Raw genomic sequence first — 21,760 nt, 5'->3', positions numbered from 1 at the left:
TCGTTTGCTTTTTGAAAGGACTATAGAGTATATATATGCCCTGGGACCAGATTATCTAGATTTGAATCCCAGTTCTATAATTTCCTAGTTGTGTAACTTTACATATTTAAACTGAAAATAGTTTTCCTCATGTATTTTGTTTTTCTATGACAGTAGAGGGTTTTAAGTTGGGAACCTGAGCTTGCTAGTTAGGTACTTTGCTACTTGAGCCACAGCCCTGGTCTGCATACATATTGAGGATTATATCTATCTCATAGGCTGCCTTTGGGGGATTCATGTTAACACACACAGTGTACCCCTCTGGCACTTCCTGTCAGCTCTGTGAGAGTAGGAGTGGGGCCTTAAGCTGGTACCGTATGAAAGCTGCCTGTCTTTTTCTGAGAGTGTGGAATGTGTTCCTTTCCCTAGATATAGCTAAGAGGAAAAAGGCCAAGAACTGTGGTTCAGACTATTAGTTGAACAATTCAGCAGGTGGAAGAAAGTCACTTTTATAGTCTTAAAGCATGGTGTGAATTGAAAGCCCAGTGGGGTCAAAGGAGAGCCTGCTTTTTAGCTGTGGAAGCTGGTTTCTACAGCCACGGCTACCAGATTAACATCCCATTGCCCTGAATCCTTCATTAATTATTTCTTAAAGGTTCTTATCTCGAACCTAAGAACAACTAGTTCTGTAGCAGGTAATTAAAGTACAGCAGGTCCTTCTGTCTTTATGTCAGTGTTTTCAGGATAGATGGTAGATTAACTCAAGTGTTGAAGCAGTGGCCTCCTGGTAAATGGTCTTTCCTGTGCTGGTGTGCAGGGGCTTCACTAATTCTTCAAGCTTCCTGACAGTGTTTTTACCATGCTGATGATGGTGTCTTTACCACACCTCAAGTTGTTTCTGCTTCTCCATCAGCCAGTATAAAGTGGCACATACACTTTATCCTAATGAACTTTCAAGGCCTTTTCAAAATATTTCATTATTAGAAAGGTGTTGTGCAGAGGGGTTATTTTATAAGTCAGGTAATGAGGTTACTTCTTTTTGGACAACGTCACCCCTTCCTTTGCTCTCTCCCACTTCCCAAGGCATTTTTTTTTGTTCTCAATTCATATAAAAGTGGTTGTGAATACTAAATAACTCAAATTTTAGAAACTTTTGTCACTTATCTGTAATATATTACCTACTTTAATCAGTGCACATTTTTAATATTCATAAGGTTGAAAAGCTTGCAAAGCAAAATTAAGATGTGAAAAAGAGCTAGCCTTTGTAGGTATTAATGTTTGAGTAGTTGGCAGATATTTTTTGGATTTTTAGCTACAACAAGCTGCTGATGACCATAAGTTAAACTCTGTATGGATCAGTGTGTTTAAACATTCTTTAGTAATTTTGAGGGAATTAATTTTAACACAGATTTGTTCTTGGACTCACATCTAGGCAATAACAGTATGAGTTCCAGGTCCAAGAGTTGGCTCATCTTTGCTTTGGTGAATCATTGCCAGTTGTTTGTGCAGTACAACAATCTTACGTATCTACATTCAATACTTGACCTTAGCCTTTGAAAAAAGAGCTGGAGATTGAAGTGCTGTAAATATAAATAGCAGGTTGTACCCAATACTTATAGTAGAGATGCTTTATACTTACTTATATTTGCAATAAGTATAAATAATAATCTCAATGTACATCATTCATTTAGAATATAGGAGTGGTTTCTTGAGGCTATAAAACAGGAAAAACAAGTTTAACACATCCACAAAACAATAAACATTTAACTAGAGAAAGTCTTCAGATTATAGTATCATTGATATAAGTACAATAACGTTCTTTGAAAGTAGTTATCTTTCTAAATCTTGTCTAAATCTTACAGTTTTGCTGGTCAAAATTTTCACTCTGAAGCTCATATTGCATGCTTGCTTCATTCTGTTACCCTCTTTGTGTGTCCCTGTGACATGAGATTCTGGTTGTTAATCTGAGATTCCCTAGGACAGGAGAGGCCTAATAGCTTGTAGGAACAGAGTAACTGGAACCTGGAAGACCCAGTTTCTTGAAGACCCAGTTTAGTCCTAAATGACCTTTACTTCTATGCACCCAAGTCTTGAAGAGTCTTTCTTCTCCTAAGGATAAAATGACTCATTTGTCACTTAATCTAGCTATATGTCCTTGGGCAATTTAAACTCAGAGTGTAAGTTTGCTTGCCTGTGAACTGAGAATGATGCTAATATTAGCCTTGAGGTGATGGTTAAACTGGAAAGTTTATGTGAGCCCAGGGTAAAGAAGGAGGCATTTGCCCCAGCTTAAGCATAAAGGTTTCTTATGAGACACAAAGCTCATATTCAAGTGCCATCTAGGGGAGTTTTGAAAAAGACTCAGTTGTCAGAAAGGAAGGAAAGGGGGATGGGGAGGAGAGAGGAGAGCCAGTACTGAGCCTGTCTTGTAGCTTTTTTGCTCAAGGCTGGTGGTATTCTACCACGCCTCTCTTTGATTAACTTCCTCTTAGATTCCACCTTCATTACAGAAGAGAGTAAGAAGATATAGAGGAAAAGAATTGAGAGGTTACTCTTTTAAAATAAGTAAAAGTCCTACATTGCTGGTCACTAGTGGCTCACGTCTGTAACTCAGGCTACTCATCCTCATGAGATAAGAAGGATTGTGGTTCAAGACTACATGGGGCAGAAAAATATGTGAAACTCTTATTCCAAAATAACCACCAAAAACTTGGCTTAGAGATATGGCTCGATTGGTTAAGTGTCAGTCCAGCAAGTGGAAGGCCCAGAGTTCAAGCTCCAGTTACCAGCTCCCAATCCCTGCCCCCCAAAACAAACAAAAACAGGTGACTTACACCTGTTATTCTAGCTGTCTAGAAGGCTGAGCTATGAGAGGATCCCAGTTCAAAACCAGCTCAAGCTGGCTTTGAACTTTTCTCCATTTAATCATCAAAAAGCTAGAAGTAGAACTGTGGTTCAAGTGGTAGAAAACAAGCCTTGAGCAAAAATGCTCAGTGATTGTGCCCAAGCCCTGAGTTCACACCCCAATAGAAGGAAGGAAAGAAGGAAGGAAGGAAGGAAGGAAGGAAGGAAGGAAGGAAGGAAGGAAGGAAGGAAGGAAGGAGTATTATAACTGGTCTGGTACTTGCCAATAAAATGTAATGCTAAACACAGAATCAGAGAAATAGTTGTCCTGTGAAAGCAGGCTGGTCCTGAGACAGCAGACCATGACAGCAGACAGAAGTTACTGGAGATGCCCACCCACTACACACTTACACACACCAATGTTTATAGAAAAGGTCAGAAAATGAAACTTGGCTTGTTGCTGTTACTTTCTCCACTGAAAGCTGAGCTTTAGTAAGTAAAATCTAGAATAACTAATGTAAAGGACCCTCAAGGACCAGAGGTGGCGCCAGTATAGAGCACTTGCCTAGAATGCGCAAGGCCAAGGTTTCAGGCTGCAGCTCCCCAAACCAACCAGGTATAATACCAAAAAGCCATTTGGAATGTCACTGCCTCCACCTAGGTATCATGGGTGTTCCTGTTTCTTCCTACTGTCTCTTGCTGTATTCCATTAACCTTTACTAAATTTCAAAACAATTTCTGTTCCCTTCTCTCATCAAATCAGTGCTCCGTGGCGTCTCTGAAACATTCAGCACATTTTTCATTTAGTTCAATCAACAGGCACTGTGTTGAGTATACACCATTATTCTGGCTAGGTATTAGGGACAAATAACCTATCTCCTCCAGAGCCCGGAACCTGCCACTCATTCATACTCTGAGGCAGAGACAGAAGAATTGCAATCTTAGGAGAAGTACCATAGCAAAGATATAAATGGGTATAGGGACTACAACAACAGCCATGTAGAGGAGGCAAGATGAATTTTACCTGAATTGTGCAATTCATCAGGGGCCCCCTGACTTGGCTAAAAAAAAAAAAATCTTCCCTAAAGATTTTTTTGGATGGTGGGGGTAGAGGGCTCGAACTCAGGGCTTGCTGTCCCTGAACTCTTTTGTCAAGGCCAGCACCCTAGCACTTTGAGCCACTGCTCCACTTCTGATTTTCTGGTGGTTCATTGGAGGTAAGAGTCTCATAGACTTTCCTGCTGGAGCTGTCTTTGAACTGTGATCCTCAGAACTCAGCCTCCTATGTAGCTAGGATTACAGGCGCGAGCCACCAGCGCCTGGCTCCTGAAGAGTTTTTAAATTGGCATACATTAATTGTGATGGAGAGATTGTTCCATTGTAACAATTTCACACATATATACAATTTATTCCAATCAGTCTCACTCATCACATTCTCCTTTATATCACTCCCCCTTCTTAAAACAATGCCAAGAGATCTCAGTGCTCTTCTCATGCCTGCAAGTAAACTGTGAGGGCTGTAGTCATCCTCACCCTCTTTGTTAGCCTTCCTCCCCCACACTAGAACCCACCTTTTCATTACAGCCTATTTTATTTTGCTGTCATTCTCTTTTTTTAAGTGTATATTTTGCTTCGAATAGCCTGGGGGACAGCCTGAACATCGAGGGTTTGGTGGCAGCTGCCAGTACTGTTCAGAGACAGTTCTGCCTGCAGCTTCTCAAAGGCCACATCCTGAAGGTTATGGAAGAGGAGGGCCAGAGTGCAGAAAATCACCCTGAAATTGTTGCCCGGGCACCATGTCTTCAGATGATCACCCTTCAGTTGCTGGCTAGAAGAACTGGGGATGCACGGCTCTGGAGACCAGGACCATGGACAGACTTCAGTCACGCAGACACGTGGGAGTCCTGAGTGTCCTGTGCTGCCTTCCTCCTTGCAGTGACACCATCTTGAGAAGGCTCCAGATATTTCTGACAGGCGCATATGGTATGCAAATTCCAGGTATGGCATTCACTATGGCTGGTGCTTGCACTTAACTATAAATTTATTCACACTCATATACAGAGAAGAGATAGCAGCTTTGGTGCCCCCCCAACCCTTAATTTGAAGGATTTTGTTCCTTTTGGGGTTCTGTTGACATTTTCCCATGATTCTCTAGCTGGCTAATTCCTCAGCCCTGTCCTTGAAGGCAAGAGTAAGACGTTGGCATCTTGCACTATCTCTGTATTTCTCTCTCAAGGAATATTTGAATATCCAATTCAATAGTTAATCTCCTGGCTTTACTTGAACACCTAAGATATATATGCCAGGCCCTGGAGAGTACAGAAATGAGTCAATGCAAATGAAAAATAGGCCAAAAGTGGATGGAGAGGAGGAGTGCCTTTCAGTTTGATGGGATGAAAAAGTCATTGCTGGAAGCTGGGTGAGGTTGCTCATGGCTGTAATCCTAGCTACTCAGGAGGCTGAGATCTGAAGATCAAGGTTCAAAGCCAGCCCAGGCACAAAAGAACCTGAGACTATCTCCAATTAATCTCTAGAAACAGGAAGTGGTGCTGTGGCTCTAGAAGTAGGGTGGTATCCTGGAGCTGAAGAGCTCAGTGGATGCCACCAAAAGCGGACATGGCATGTGTAACTCAGATATAGCCCAGAGGCCCTCATGGCGGAGGGCCAGCAGAAAGGAATGCGAGGATAGGGAAGAAGGGATCCTCTGCCTCTGGGTGGTGCAAAGGGACTTAGCCAGCCTTTTGGCACCTTGCAGGGCAGAGCTACAAACGTCTCCCCATTGTCACTAAACTAAATCCAAACACATTCTTATAGAAACACCCAGAATAATGTTTAATCAAATACATGGGCATGGTGGTCCAACAGCATTGTTGTCTAACTCAGCCATGAGTCTGCTTTGAGATCTTCTACAACCCAACCCATACCTCCACCCCTAGCTTCCCTGAAAACATGACAAAGGGCTGTGGGATAAAGTTGAGTCTTTGAACCCAATGCTTTCATCCTTCAGAAGAAAAGTGCTGGTAGTGAAGCAACATACTTGGTTTCTTAGACTGGTAAGGTTATGGGTGAACATGTCATTTCTTTTGATATGGTTAAATGCTTTCATTACATAGTAATTACAAGCTTGCCTGCAACTTAGTACACTAGAAAAAAATGGCTATAATCTTTACACTAACTGAGGTACTTGTTTAAGGTTAAACACTTCGCATTTTTTTTTTGCCAGTCCTGGGCTTGAGCTCAGGGCCTGAGCACTGTCCTTGGGCTTTCTCAAGGTTAGAGCTCTACCACTTGAGCCTCAGCACCATTTCCGGCTTTTTTCTATGTATGTGGTACCAAGGAATCGAACCTGGGTCTTCATGCATGCTAGGCAAGCACTCTACCACTAGGCCAAACTCCCTGCCAACACTTCGCATTTTTAAGTACATTTTTATGATTTAAAGTTTTTTGATTTGCTTACTTCAAAACTGGATATAAAAACACTCAATGTCTATGTGGAAATGGTGTAAAATTGAAAGCTAAGTTCTCTTCTCAAGGGAAGTATCACTCTTTAAGGCCAGGGAAAGGACACTCCTTAGAAACTCACCACTAGGTGGAGATGAGCCTGAAGTTCAGGCTCAAACAAAAGGGGTAGGTTTGTTGTGGCCATTAAGTAGAAGTTTCCCCCAGTAATCAATGGGAGCAGATCTGAGGCGTGTCAAATGAAGGAATCTACTAAATAAATTAACCACTTTTTTTTGTCTGTCTTGGAACTTGAACTAAGGGCCTGGGTACTGTCGCTGAGCTGTTTTTGTTTGTTTGTTTGTTTGTTTATTTGTTGCACAAGGTTAGGGCTCTACCATTTTGAGCCATAGCTCCACTTCTGGTTTTTTCGGTAGTTAGTTGGACATAAGAGTCTCACAGGCCCAGCACTGGTGGCTCACGCCACCAGGAGTTGAAATCTGAAGATTTCAGTTCAAAGACAACCCAGGCACAAAAGTCTGTGAGACTCTTATCTCCAATCAACCAGTAGACAACCAGAAGTGTTCGCTGTGGCTCAAGTGGTAGAGTGCTAGTCTTGAGCTGAAGAACTCAGGGACAGCACCCAGGCACACGGTACAAGCCCTAAGCCCCATGACACAGAGGGGGGGGAGGGACGGGGGGAGGGAGAGAACATGAATTTCCTGCTTTGAGCCACAGTATTCAGATTTCAGCCTCCTGAGCCGCAGGGATCACAGGTATGAGCCACTGGTGCCTAGCTAACCACCTGATATTTATCTGGCACTGTAAGATTTTGAAAGGTCTTCCATTTCCATCAAAACTGCTTGATTTGATCCTTACAATCATCTGTGTCACAGGAGAGCCTACCAGGGTCATCCTCCCCACTGAAACAGAGATCCCAGACCACATAGCCAGGACACGCCTGGGACCAGAAGAGCTACAATTAAAGTCTTTCTTCCTTATGCTCAGACCAGCATCCTTGCTGGATGCCTAGGATCGATAGTCAGGGAGAAGGAGTGAGGGGAGGAGACCCAAGGACCTAGCCCTACTTTACTAGTTAACCCATTTCAAAGAAAAGCAGAGTCAAAATGGCATTGTCTAGTTTGAATATGATTGAGTCATATGACTGTGTGGGTCTGTTCAGATATGCTAGAGCCAGAATCTGAAAAGGAAAGATGAGAACTTTAACACAGTTTACAGATGTCCTCCTTTTTCATTAAAAAAAAAAAATTCTCCTAAGCCTTGAGGAATAGAAGTGGAGAAAGGCTGGGGAGGGCGGGCCCAGGACACCAATTCCCGAGATGAGGGTATCATACGATCACATGTGAAAAATGAATCATGAATCATGTCTTCTACATCAGGACTTTGCCCAGATTTCCTGAGAAACTTGTCAGTGAGGGGGAACAACGGATATATGGCTGTCCTTTTTGGGAACTTGGCATTTTCTAGGGAAGAGTGTAGAACCATTGGGGTGAAACTGCAAATCAAAATGCTAATTACACATATGTCCTGTGAGGGCTGGGAATGTGGCTTAGTGGTAGAGTGCTAGAGTGCCAGCCCTGAACAAAAGTTCAGGGATAGGGACAGTGCCCAGGCTCTGAGTTCAAGCCCCAGAATTGGCACATGTGCCAGTGGCTTCACCTTCCCAGAGGTCAGCATTATCAGTTTCCTTGCTAGAGACTGTGGCAGACATGATGGACGTGTGTTTTAGTCCCACCTTTCTCCCTCAGGGTGGCCCCCCTGGGTGTATGAGCCACTTTCATTAGCATCATTGTACTTGAGATTCACTGAAGAAGATTTATGGGCCATATTTACTAAATGAGACCACAGCCATGTGGGCATGTCTGTGAGATTTCAGTTCAAAGTCCATGCCCCGTCCACTCAGCCACCAAATGGTTAGATGGGATCATGAACGCCAGGCCTCTCCACAGCTCTAGACACAGACACAGGCACTGCTCATAGTACGTGTGGATGCTTCTAACACTGTCTGAGAGTGCAGTGAATTCTTGCTCTTGGAGCCTCAGCCCTAGAAGAGGAAGATGGCTCCAGTTATTCCTGAATGGCTGAGGGCATGAGAACTCAGACTTAACACTTTCTTTTTTTCCCTACCAAGCTCCCTTCTGGAGCTTGAACTCAGTCCTGGGTCTGCTCCTGATCTTTTGTGCTCAAGGATAGCACTCTACTATTTGAGTCACAGCTCTACTTCTGCCTTTTTTTGGTAGCTAATTGGAGATAAGAATGTGACTGTTTCAGGCTTTGAACTTGGATGCTCAGATCTCAGCACTCGGCTACTTCTGCTTTCTTGTCCGGGGATAGGCTTGATTTTTTTTTAAATGTCTTTATTCTGAACTATAAAATATATTTGAAGAGTGAGCAAATGAATGAGAATGTGTGACAGAGAGAGAGAGAGAGAGAGAGAGAGAGAGAGAGAGAGAGAAATCAGCTGAGTACACTGAAATGCTTGACACAGGGAAAGCACATAAGACTAATTCTCCATTGCAGGAGACTCAGAGACTTAGCTATGTGTTTTGGAACCGGAAAGTGAGACCACACAGCTCTGCTGTGGTTCAGCTCTGCCCCAGCCTGATGCACTGGGACCCCACAGGAGAGAAATGGTGCAGGGCACTGACACCTGGAGAGGCAGAAAGTTTGGAATCAAGGGCTGCTTTATAAAATCAGCATGTGGAAAACAACACAACTTCAAAAGGTCCAGCCCAGGGATGGTGGTGTCTTTCCATGCCTGGTACATAAAGAGGAATCGCCCTGGATCAGGACCCCATCCCATCCCTACCCTCTGCCCAATGCACCAGAATGGGAAGACCAATTCCATGGATCTCCACTTCCAGAATGGCATAGAGCTGGAAGGGGCTGTAGTAATCCAGTCAAGATTCCTCTTTTTCATCTTGGTGCCGTTTAGTAAAGGCTTGAACTCAGTACCTGAGAGTTGTCCTTTCATTTCTTTTCACTTAAGACTTGTGCTCTCACACTTGAGCTTCAGCTCTACTTTCGGCTTTTTGGTGGTTCATTGGAGAGACGAGTCTCATGGACTGGGCTGGCTATGAACCATGATCTCAGCCTCCTGAGCACCAAGGCCTCTGTTGACCTCTGTGGCTATTTCGAAAGTGAATAGCTACCCAACAGGTTTATAGGGCAGCTCAAGTGTGATGATACTAAGTAACCAGCCCTTCCGTCCTCTGTAAAGGGAATTGTTTTGGTTTCAGCACATCTCTGTGTTCGGGTGGGTGGCAGGAGCTGTTTCTGTGAAGAGAGTCAGCTTCCTGAGACCGAGATCTTATCCAGTCGGAGCCTTTTGGACTGCAAAGAGCAGAATGGACTGTTCAATTCAACCTCTTCTTGGAGATGAGGAAGCAGGTCCCTGACAAGCAGGTGCTTGCTCACATCCCAAGCCCTGCAGCCCAGGGAAACTCCACGAGAACCTTCTACAGCAGGGGGCTCTAACACCACACATCGAGCCTCTGCAGGGTCTTTTCAACACCACCATCACCTCCATCTCTGCCACCTCCATAAGCTCAGAACTTTTCCTAAGGGAATGAAAGATGCTGCCTTTTCTCAAACACCCCTCCCCCCCAGATCATAATTAAGTCCCAAGGCAAGTCTGGCTTTGAAATTAATGACTGTGTGATTCAAAAATGATTTTTAGATAAAAGGAGGCATTTATGTATATCACCAGAGACAACATTGCATAGGGAAAAGTCCTCTGTAGAACTTTGAGAGACAAAGATCAGATCTGCTATTTTATTCAAACCTCAAGAGGCTTGGAGAGGAGGGACAGGGAGAGTTTTGAAATTTTGCTTACTGTGCTGAAATAGAACTGTTCTCTCTCTCTCTCTCTCTGAATTAGCTTAGGTTCCCATCCCCCGCCTCCTGCTTTTTGGGCCACTACTGAGGCTTGGCTCAGGATTTGCGTGCTGTCCCTGTGTTTTGTTGCTCTAGGCCAGTCCTCTGCCAGTTGAGCCATGGTTCTACATCTGGCTTTTTGGTGGTCAGTGGGAGATAAAATCTCACACAGTTTTCCAGCCTGGACTGGCTAGATCTCAGCCTCTTGAAGAGCCAGGATTACAGACATGAGCCACAGGTACCCAGCTAGCTCAGCTTTTAAGGAGGTAGTATTCTCTGACCCTAGTTATGTATATGCTATGTATTATATTTCTCTTTTTTAAATTTCCATGAACTCTTTAGGAGACAGGTACTAGAATTATCCCCAGCATGGAGGAGAAAATCAAGGGCAGAGAGTAGCTTTTTCAAGGTCAGATAGTTAGGAAATAGCAATAGCAAGGCATGTCTGACAATGGAGTATGCTTTTCTGTGCTGTGCTTATCATCTTTGGAGAATCAAGGAATGGAACTAAAGCTAGAAACCACTTAGCCCATTCTCACCTCACTACCTCAAGGTTAGCAAATGAGTTAAAACATAGACAAAGTCCCTGACACCAAGTTCTACCCTGCTGTACTGCTAGACTGCAAATTTCTTGAAAAGACAAACAGCTTTTTATCATAATCTCCTGTATTCATCTCTTATGTTTACATGGCTGGAAGGATATCAGGGCTCAGCTCTGCTGTTGAGTTTATACAGGGCAGAAGGACACAGCACTGCTCAATTGTACATAGATTATTTTTAAGATACCTCTCAGAAGCCAGGGATTGCAACTTCAAGGGAATGAGTGTTATATTTGATTAAGGAGGATTATGACAGTCAATGGCAGTCACTCTATTTCTGATTTTTTTCTTCTTGGATTATAAAGCTCCAAGTATTTTTTCCAATATCTTTCTTTTCTTTCCTATTTTTTTCATAGATGATGATGCATAGCTTACTTACTAGAATAAATTAAATTATATAATCATTTTTCAGAGAACTACAGTGAAGTTAATAGAAGCCATGGAGAAGAGCCACTTAGCTACAATTTAATAAGAATAAATCCTATCTTTGATAGACAAGGAAGGATTGTACACTTTACATAGTCTCACACCCTATATCTACTCCTTTGCACTTTTGATTTCTGTGTCTTTATTTATCTTGTAGTGTGTGTGTGTGTGTGTGTGTGTGTGTGTGTGTGTGTGTGTGTGTGTGGCTTTGAACTTTAGGGCTTATTGCTGTCCCTACATTTTCGTGCTAAAGGCTAGTACTCTACCACTTGAATCACAACTCTACTTCCAGCTTTTTTTCTTTTTCTTTTCGTGTGTGTGTGTGTGTGTGTGTGTGTGTGTGTGTGTGTGTGTCTGTGTTTAATTGGAGATAAAGAGCCTCACAGACTTTCCTGCCTGAGCTGGCTTTGAAGCACAATCCTCGAATTTTAGTCATCTAAGTAGCTATGATTATAGGACATGTGTCACCAGTGCCCAGCTTCTCGCAGAACATTCTATGTTCAATATTGCTTAAAGATTTACCTCATTCTGATGGATATGACAGTGCATACCTGTAATCTCAGCATTTAGGAGGCTGAGATAGGTGGTTTTGAGTTCCAAGCCAGCTTGGGCTACATAATTAGATTCTGTCTTAATAACAAAACTTGGGCTGAGAGTTTGACCTAGTGATAGAGTGCTTGCCTAGCATGCATGAAGACCTTGTTTGATTCCTCAATACCACATACACAGAAAAAGCTGGAAGTGGTGCTGTGGCTCAAGTGGCAGAGCATGCACTAGCCTTGAGAAAGCTCAAGGACAGTGCCCAGGCCCTGAGTTCAAGCCCCAGGCCTGGCCAAAAAAAAAACAAAAAAAAACCAACACTATGTCAGTTACAAATAATACTGAAATAAATATTTTTATACCCTTGCATATATTTTTATTTTGCCCTGCTTTCTGTTGTTATTTATGAAAACAAATACCCTAGAAGTGGAATAGTTAGGAATAGTCTCTCCATGTTTGCAAATCATAAAGAATTGTCTAAGTGCTGAGTCCAGCTGTGTTTCCTCATATACGTGCTGTGTGGTCAGAGGGAAGTTAGGAAGCAGTGAATATGTTGAATGAATGGAATACTAGCCAAAATACCTGGACTGCATAGAGGAAGGAGCGGGGCTGAACATCCCAGTTTCCTGACCGACAAGAATCACTTGCGTGAGACCCTGGCCGTGCAGCATGGGGGTCTCTCACGCTCTACTTGGGATCTAGTCTTGCGCTAATGAAGGGAACACGTGTGATAGGACCTTGCACACTGCTCTAAAAGTTACATCATGCAGAGCATGTAGCTCTCAGCTCCACAGCCCCCAACCCTTGAAATTCACATTCCCAGCCATGCATGCCAACATTGGGTTAAACTTACAGGACTTGAGTTTTCTCCTCCAGTTCTCATTCCTTAAAATTCACTCATCCTTTAGATTTGTCGACTCCCACCTAAGCTACAGGTAATTAATACCTGGGACCTCTTGTCTCCATCTGAACTTGTGATAGAGGAACAAAACTATCCACAACCTAATCAGCAGGAGAAGATTACAGCTCTATAGATTAGCTCTATACTCTCCATGTAAATTCTAGCTTTATTTATTTATTTATTTTTGCCAGTCCTAGGCTTGGGCTTGGGTTCTGAGCACTGTCCTTGGGTTTTCTCAAGACTAGAGCTCTACCACTTGAATCACAGCACCACTTCTGGCTTTTTTCTATATATGTGGTACTGAGGAATCGAACCTAGGTCTTTGTGCATGGTGGGCAAGCACCCTACCACTAGGCCAAACTCCCAGCCCCTAGCTTTATTTTTTATTACCACAGATAGCGTAAAAAAAAAAGTCAACCACATTCCCAGGCTAGTCTGTATCTGGCATAATTTTGCTATTCTTCTCTTTCTAAAGTACAGATGGCTCATGCCTGAATGTAATCCTAGCTACTCAGGAGGAAGAGATCTGAGGATCATGGTTCAAAGCCAGCATAGGCATGAAAGGCCACGAGATTCTTATCTCCAATTAATCACTAGAAAATCAGAAGTGGTGCAGTGGCTCAAGTGGTAGAGCACTAGCCTTGAGCTGAAGAGCTCAGGAACAGGGCCCAGGCCCAGAAGTTAGACACAGGCACATGGGAACAGAAAAGAATAGATAGAACCGTTGGCTAACTGTTCAGAAACAAGATGGGGAGAGCCTGAACTGCCAGAGTCCTAGCAAAGACACAGAGGAAGCAGCAAATGTGGTGCCACCCGAAGCAGAACCAATCAATCAGGCTAAAGGGCAGTGTAGTTAGGATTACAGGCTGGAGTCCAAGCTTCCTTACAACTGCGTGACCTCAATTTTCTACCTAAAAATACTCTACTAACTTGTGATTTTACTGGGCTACTAAGAAGAGCAGTGAAGGCTCCATGCTCACAGTGAGAAGCTCATGCCTGTAATCCCAGCTACTCCGAAGCCTGAGATCTGAGGACTACGGTTTGAAGCCAACCCAGACAGGAAAGTCTGTGAGACTCTTACCTCTAATTAACTTAAAAAAAAAAAAAAAAAAAAAGCAGAAGTTGAGCTATGGTAGAATGATAGCCTAAAGGACTGTCACATACACACACACACACACACACACACACACACCACGCGTGCACACACAAATGCATATGCTTTCTAGGTGGAGTTGTAAAACATGTAAAAGATTTAAAAAGGGAACTTTTCAGAAGGGGAAAAAAAGGGTTTGAAATGGGGAGTCTAAAGTAATGGGGAGACAGCTGTGCTGGTAGCTAGAAGCCCAAGGGCTGAAGTGTAGAGAGGTAAGTCAGAGAATTGGGGCGTGGCTGTGAGAGGAGGCGGGGTTGTATCTGAGGTCCTCACTCAGGCAGGGCCTCACTGCAGAGTTAACAGCTGCCACAGCTTGGCTGGGCATTGTGTGGTGTTAACTTCACTCCCCACCAAGTGACCAGGACTGTCATGGGTGCTGCACCCCAAACCAAGCCCAAGTAAGTCTTCTTGCTCAAGACCGTAAGCCCCTTCTCATCTTCCCACATGGAGACAAGAGGGACAGCCAGCAGGATCTCAAGGCCAGAGAATGTGGATAAAGAAGAGAAGGTAGGCACTGCTGGAGTGTGGAGGCCCAGCAGTGAGGTCTTCAAAGTGAAGCAGACATTGCATCACATAACACTCATGGAGTCTTAGCTGCTCTGGTTATGGGTTTCTGCAGTTCAAAATCCAACGCCTCATGGATGCTAATCACCCTCATCTCAAGTCATGGTAGACTTGAATTCAGAGCCTATTGTCTGTGCTCTAGCCCTTAAGCCGTACTCCCAGTCCTCTTTGCACTTAGTTTTTCGGATAGACTCTCATACTAACTTTGCCAGGGCTGGCCTTTGACTACTATCCTATCTTAGATTATTGGCTCCACCACCACACGTGGCCTTTTCATAGAACTTTACTTTTGTGTGCCAGTATTGGGACTTGAACTTAAGGCCTTGCTCAAGGCTGGTACTCTACCACTTGCTTCATACCTCTACTTTCAGTTTTATGATAGTTCAATGGAGATAAGAATTTTACAGACTTTTCTGTCCCAGCTAGCCTCAATCCTCTGTCAACCTCCTGAGTAGCTAGGATTACAGGCATGAGCCAATGGTAAGACTCTCTCTCTCTCTCTCTCTCTCTCTCTCTCTCTCTCTCTCTCTCTCTCTCTCTCTCCCCTCTCCCTCTCCCTCTCCCCCCCTCTCTCTCTCTCTCCCCCTCTCCCTCTCCCTCTCCCCCTCCCCCTCTCCCCTCCCCCCCCCTCTCTCTAAGTACGTTTTTGAAACAAAGGTCTGCTATGTAGCCAAGGCTGGCCTGGAACTGACTATGTAGCCCAAACTAGCCTTTAACTAGCCTCTTACCTCAGATTCCCAAGTGCTGGAATGTGTATGGTTAGTTATCGCCACCCTCTGGGGGCTGACAACATAGGAGGACATATCAAGACCCATTGTCAGGATTTCTGACTGTAGCTGATACCAACAGACAGGGTAGGAAAAAATAGAGCTCAGATTCTTCAACTTGCCACTTTTATGAGCTTGGGCAAGTCACAAAGACCTCTGAGACACCATCTTCTTTCTACAATCACAAACACCTCAGCATCACCACTGTTTTTGTTTTGTTTTTGCCAGTTCTAGGGTTTGAACTCAGGGCCTGAACATTGTCCTTGGGCTTTTCTTAAGGTTAGCACTCTACCACTTGAGCCACAGCATCACTTCCAGCTTTTTCTATGTATGTGCTACCAAGAAATCTTCGTGCATGTTAGGCAAGCATTCTACCACTAGGCCAAACTCCTGGCCCCCACCAGTGGGTTTCAATGAGCACATAGACTGGTTACAATACATGGTAGAACAAAGCTTCTTACCTCATGGCAGCCAGCGCAGGGAGAGAGGTAAGGATAAGGAAAGTTAGTTAGCTAGCTAGATAGCTAGATTGACTGATAGAGTTTGGATAAGATCCTTCCCTCCCCTTAATCCTATTAAGCTATGGGTCTATAAACAGATGTACACATTCATGAAGTCAATGTTCTCACAGCCCAGTAGTGTCTCCAAAACCCCACCCTCTGAATGTTGCTACACTAAGCCTTCAACACATGAGTTTAAGATCCAAACCAAACCATTCTTACTCAAGATATCTTTTAAACATGCATTTCTCACCGGGCCCTGGTGGTTCACAACTGTAATCCTAGATACTCAGGAGGCTGAGATCTGAGGGTTATGGTTTGAAGCAGTCTGGGCAGGAAAGTCCATGAGATTCCTTATCTCCAATTAACTAGCAGAAACCAGAAGTGATGTTGTAGTTCAAAGTGGCAGAGTGCAACCCTTGGTAGAGAAGCTTTGGGGTATCACCTAGGCCCTGAGTCCAAGCCCCACAACCTACAAAAAAAAAAAAAAGAACCAACAAAAGCATGCCTTTCCCTCTCCTCTTCCAAAAGGCATTTATTCTACACCTTTTCTTCCCCTTTGCTTTTTCTATCCAACTATGTGTCTTGAGAATTGCCCCATAACATCATGCAGAAACACTATATTCCTTTAGAGAATTGCACAGAACTCCACCATGTGTGTGGGCATACTACAGTGTTTTTAATCACTGCAGTTTTTCCTTTTTCGAAATTAAAAAAAAAAATGGCAGTAATTGAAATTTGAAGTCAAAGTCTTGTGCTTGCTAAGCAGGCCCTCTACCAAGGCCTGTCCTTGGAAAGCTGAATTCTCAAGCCTTGCACACTTGAGTCATACAACTCTTTTGCGTGTTATTTTATGCTATTTTATTTTGTGGCTTGTGGGGCTTGAACTCGGGGCCTGGGCCCTGTCCCTGAGCTTATCGGCTTGAGGCTACTGCTCTACCACTTGGAGCCATAGCTCCCTTTCCTTTTTTTGAGTGGTTAATTGGAGATAAGAGTCTCACAGGGACTTTTCTGTCTGGGCTGACTTTGAATCATTATCCTCAGATCTCAACCTCCTGAGAAGCTGGACTACAGGCATGAGCCATTGGCTGTGCTTCTCCCCCCCTCCCCCACCCCCGGCAATTGTGGGGCTTGAACTCAGGGTCTAGACTCTATCCCCAAGCCTCTCTGCGCTCAAGGCTAGAACTCTCCCACTTGAGCCACAGTGCCACTTCTGGCTTTTTCTGTTTATGTGGAACTGAGGAATCGAACTCAGGGCTTCATGTGGCCTACCAGAAGGCCACATATAGCCCCTGCACATTTTGTCCATGACCAGCCTCTTGACCCCTTTCCTCCTCCATATACACCACCACATTTGTTCAAATGTTGTCTTGCTTTAATTGTTTTGCCTAAACCCCAGACCTTGATCGTCCTGATCTCTGATGCGAGAATCGCTAGGTTATAGACAGGCCCTGACCGTGACCAGTTCAGTGTTAGTGGGCATTTGTGTTGTTGCCTGTCTTTTGCTATGACACAGGGTGGCGATGAACACACGATGTATATATCTCCTGTTTTTATTAGGCTGTCTTTGGAAAGGAATCTCAGAGCATTGTACTGCTGTCCTCATCCCCCTCGCTGCTCTTCAGAATGACAACACCAACCTCTACAGCCTTCTTCTCACACTGGGGACTAAGTATGGGCAGCAGTAGAAAGATGACCTCTGCTTCATGCTCGTCCTTGGAGTCTCACACCAGCACATGGATTAGCAGGCTTCATTCATAGCAAGAACTCTAGCTGCAAAGGAGTCTGGGAAAAAGTAGTTTTTATTCTTTGTCCTATAGGAGAAATGGATACTCCAATCAGCACATTTAAGTGACCAACTCAATTCTTTTGCTTATAAATAAGAAAATGGAGGCTTGGGAGGCTTATTTGCTCCAGGTCATAGAACTGGCCCCTAGCTAACTGCCTAGCTTTGTCACGTCACTCTCCTGGCTGTTGATCAGCAGGAATCTTTGTGAATGGGACTTCAGAGAACACTCGAGAAAATCCTTAGGCACTTCACACACCAAGAACTTTTCATGTGCTCTCTACAGCAAAACAGCATCCCCAAAGGCTCCTTTTGGGTGTATTATCATCAGTCACTGCGTGAGCTTCTGGTCCATCTCCCAAATCCTATGTTGAAACTGTAGCTCCTAAATCTCCCGAGGCTGGGTCTTTGCAGACTGAATTAAATGAAGTCAACTAGGCTAGCTCTAATCCAGTCTGACTGGTGCCCTGATAAGTCCACAAAGTTCTTCTAATTTTCTCTCCCAGGATGTAGTCCCTCTGTTCATTTGACAATTCTCACTCCGTTGAAGAAAGGTTGTTTCTATTCAGCCATCTTAGCCAAAGCTCCCTGGTGTCCTTCTAAGAACAGGAAATTCCTATGCACAAAGGGAAGATAAAGTAAGGACGTGGGGACAAGATAGCCATCCACCAGGCAATAGGTGACACCAGGGACAGGTCCTTTTCTCAGAGCCCTCAAAAGAAACCAATCCTGTGACACCTGTATCTCAGCTCTGATGCCTCTACAACTGTAAGCAAAGCAACCTCTACCCTAGCTTCAGGACTGGGTGATAGCAGTCCTGGCCGTGTATAATACAGTCTGTATAGTATATGTCTAATGCACTGGCTAAGATCTGGCAAGATCTGTTTTTGCCAAGCCAGGCACTTTCTAGACTCTTTTCCCAGGAGAGGGCCTGACTCAAAAACCACTTTCTGCTCTTTGCACAGTGGATTGGCTGCGGCTTTGAATGGCAACTGTGCCATCAACCCCACACAAGGCGACTGGAGCAGTTCAGAGCTCTTGCCTCATTGGCTGCCCAGTAAGGAGTAACCCCTCCTTTTCTAACCCACCCTCTTGGAGTACCATGGCAGTCTTGCCCTAAATATACTGCCCCATTTTCAAAAGGAGGCAAATGTAGCATGCCAAATGTATTTTTAATGATTGAACTGTGCATTTAAATATATTTTCCATCTTTGCTGGGTCATTAAGTTTCTAAACCTTTAAATATTTTAATGTTTTTTTTTTGTTGTTGTTGGTTGTGGGGCTTGAACCCTCAGTTTGGGCACTGTCCCTGAGCTCTTTAGCTCAAGGCTAGCAATCTACCACTTGAGCCACATCACCATTTCCTTAAATGATTTTTTTTTTTTATAGTCCAGTGATGTGTAGGTTTGCTTAAGTTATTATTCCTCTGTGCTCCTTGCACATAAGAGGCTTAGACAAGAAGACACTGAAGGGGCCTTGAACACATGATATCATTCTGAATGGGTCATTTCCTGGCATCAAAAGCCAGTCTGGAGGCCAGGAGTGTAGCTTAGTGGTAGAGTGCTTTTGCCTAGCTTGCATGAAGCCCTGAGTTCGATTCCTCGGTACCACATACATAGAAAAAGCTGGAAGTGGTGCTGTGGCTCCAGTGGTAGGATTCTATCTTTGAGAAAACCTAAGGACTGTGCTCAGGCCCTGAGCTCAAGGACTGGCAAAAAAAAAAAGACTATTTGTAGATAGATAGATAGATAGATAGATAGATAGATAGACAGACAGATAGATAAATAGATAAAAATATACTACTCATGAGAAGCTAGGATTATAGCTACTGGGACCTGGCTTGATAATTTATTTTTATGTCACACTTCTCTCAAAATTCTAGATATTTGCTGGGCACGGTGGTTCACACACACACACAATCTAGATATTTTAAGAATTTAGAAGAGCATTCCTCAGCCAGTTTCTAATTTCCTTGGGAATTAGTTGTCATGAATTGCTACAACAGGATATTATAGACTATGTGGTTTATAATTCCTTTGTAATTGTTTTGGAAACTTGGAAATTTGAGATGAAGGGCCTGACAGATTATGTGTCTAGTGAGGTTTCCTGGTGGCTTACACAGGTAATCTTCATCTCCAGAGGCTGAGATCTGACGATCTGAGTCTTGGAGACTCTCATCTCTAACTCACCAGCAAAAAATGTGGAAGTAGAGCTGTGGCTCAAGTGGAAAACACATACATACAAATTTGCTGTAAAAAAAAAAAAAAAAGCCAGGGGCCGGGAGTTTGTCCTAGTGGTAGAGTGCTTGCCTAGCATGCACAAAGACCCGGGTTCAAATACTGGGTACCACAAGCATAGAAAAAAGCTGGAAGTGGTGCTGAGGCCAATCCTGGAGTTTGAACTCAGGCCCTGGGCACTGTCCTTGGGCTTACTTAAGGCTAACACTCTATCACTGAGCCACAGCACTATTTCCGCCTTTTTCTGTGTATGTGGTACTGAGGAATCAAACCCAGGGCTTCATACATGTGAGCCAAGTACTCTACCAGTAGGCCATGTTCCTGGCCCAGCTTTGTCTTTTTTTTTTTTTTTTTGCCAGTCCTGAGCTTGGGCTCAGGGCCTGAGCACTGTCCTTGGATTTTCTCAAGGCTAGAGCTCTACCACTTGAGCCTCAGCACCACTTCTGGCTTTTTGCTACATATGTGGTACCGAGGAATCGAACCCCGGTCTTCGTGCATGCTAGGCAAGCACTCTACCACTAGGCCAAACTCCCAGCCCTCTTTTTTTTTTTTTTTTAACTCAGGGCCTCACACTTGCTAAGCTCGTACTCTACCACTGAGCCACTCCACTAGCTCTTTGTGTTTTGCTGGCCCTGCAAATGTGTATAAGTACCCTCTCTCATGTTCACATCATGGCAAAATTGCCCAATGATGCATTTAGTGCAGGGAGTTCTGCCATTCAGGGCATTTGTATCTAGAATACATGGGCTCAGGGATTCTGATGAATGTTCTCCTGTTTTCTGCCCTATTTGGGCTGTTCCTGAGCCCAGCCTACACTGCTGTTATACTGTGGTCTTGGTGCATTTGATGCTACAGTCTCCCTCTCCTTTTCCAAAGTGATTTCTAAGCTCGGTACTGGTGGCTCATGCCTGTAATCCTAGCTACTCGGAAGGCTGAGGTTTGAGGATACCAGTTTTAAAGCCCATCTGCACAGGGCAGCCCTTGAGACTCCCCTCCCTCCATTATGGAGCTTGAACTCAGGGTCTGGGCACTGTTCCTGAGCGTTCTACCACTTGGAAAAAAAGAGTCGCACAGGGACTTTTTCTGCCCAGGTTAGCTTTGAACTACAGTCCTCAGATCTCAGCCTCTTGAGTAGCTAGGATTACAGTTGTGAGCCACTGTCACTGGGCTGAGACTCTTATCTTTAGTAAACCACTGAAAACCTGGAAGTAGGGCTGTGGCTCAAGTGGTAGAGCATTAGCCTCAAGCAAAAAAAGCTCAAGATATCATCCAGGCCCTGAGTTCAAGCCCTACTGTCGACACACACACACACACACACACACACACACACACACACACACACAAGTTTTTCAAAAAGGAATCTAATGAAAAAAAAAACTTTTTTTTTTTTTTTGGTTAGTAGTGGGGCTTGAACTCTGGGCCTGGGCTCTGTCCCTGAGCTCTTCAGCTCAAAGCTATTTATTGCTCTACCACTTGAGCCACAGCACCACTTCTAATGAAACTTTTGATTGGCGTTGGTCTGAATTTATAGTTTATTTATTTGTATAATTGGTTTTTTTATAGTCATTCAATATAAACCATCTCATATAAGTTTACCCTACCTGTAAGCCTAGAATGTGCCCTATTTATACAAATCATTTCCTGTTTCTTTATTAGAATTTTAAAAGTATTTGTAGAAGTGGTGTCTGTTCTTGGTTAGCCAATGCTTGTCAATTTTGTAATTCTTGTTGCTATTGTGGATGGTATCTTTGTTTTTGTTTTTGTGTTCTTTTGGCCAGTCCTGGGGCTTGAACTCAGGGCCTGGGCACTGTGTCTGAGCTTCTCTTGCTCAAGGTAAGCACACTACCACTCAAGCCACAGCTCCATTTCTGGATTTTCTCTTTATGTGGTACTGAAGAATCGAACCCAGGGCTTCATGCCTGCTAGGCAAGCACTCTACCACTCAGCCCTGTGTTAATATTTCCTAGCAGCTTTTGTGGACTGAAATGGAAGAGATATTGAGCTTTGCAAGTTCATCTTGTTTCTGGTACACTTGCTAAACCTTGCTAGTTCTGGTTTGTTGGAATCTTGGGGATTTTTTTTTCCCAAACTAACAGACATTTTGTTTTTATACTGCAGTAGGTAACCCC

Source organism: Megascapheus bottae, chromosome 14, assembly GCF_031878675.1.
Source record: "Megascapheus bottae isolate mThoBot1 chromosome 14, mThoBot2.hap1, whole genome shotgun sequence".
NCBI classification, from domain to species: Eukaryota; Metazoa; Chordata; class Mammalia; order Rodentia; family Geomyidae; genus Megascapheus; species Megascapheus bottae.
Note: the sequence above shows the minus strand (reverse complement) of the source record.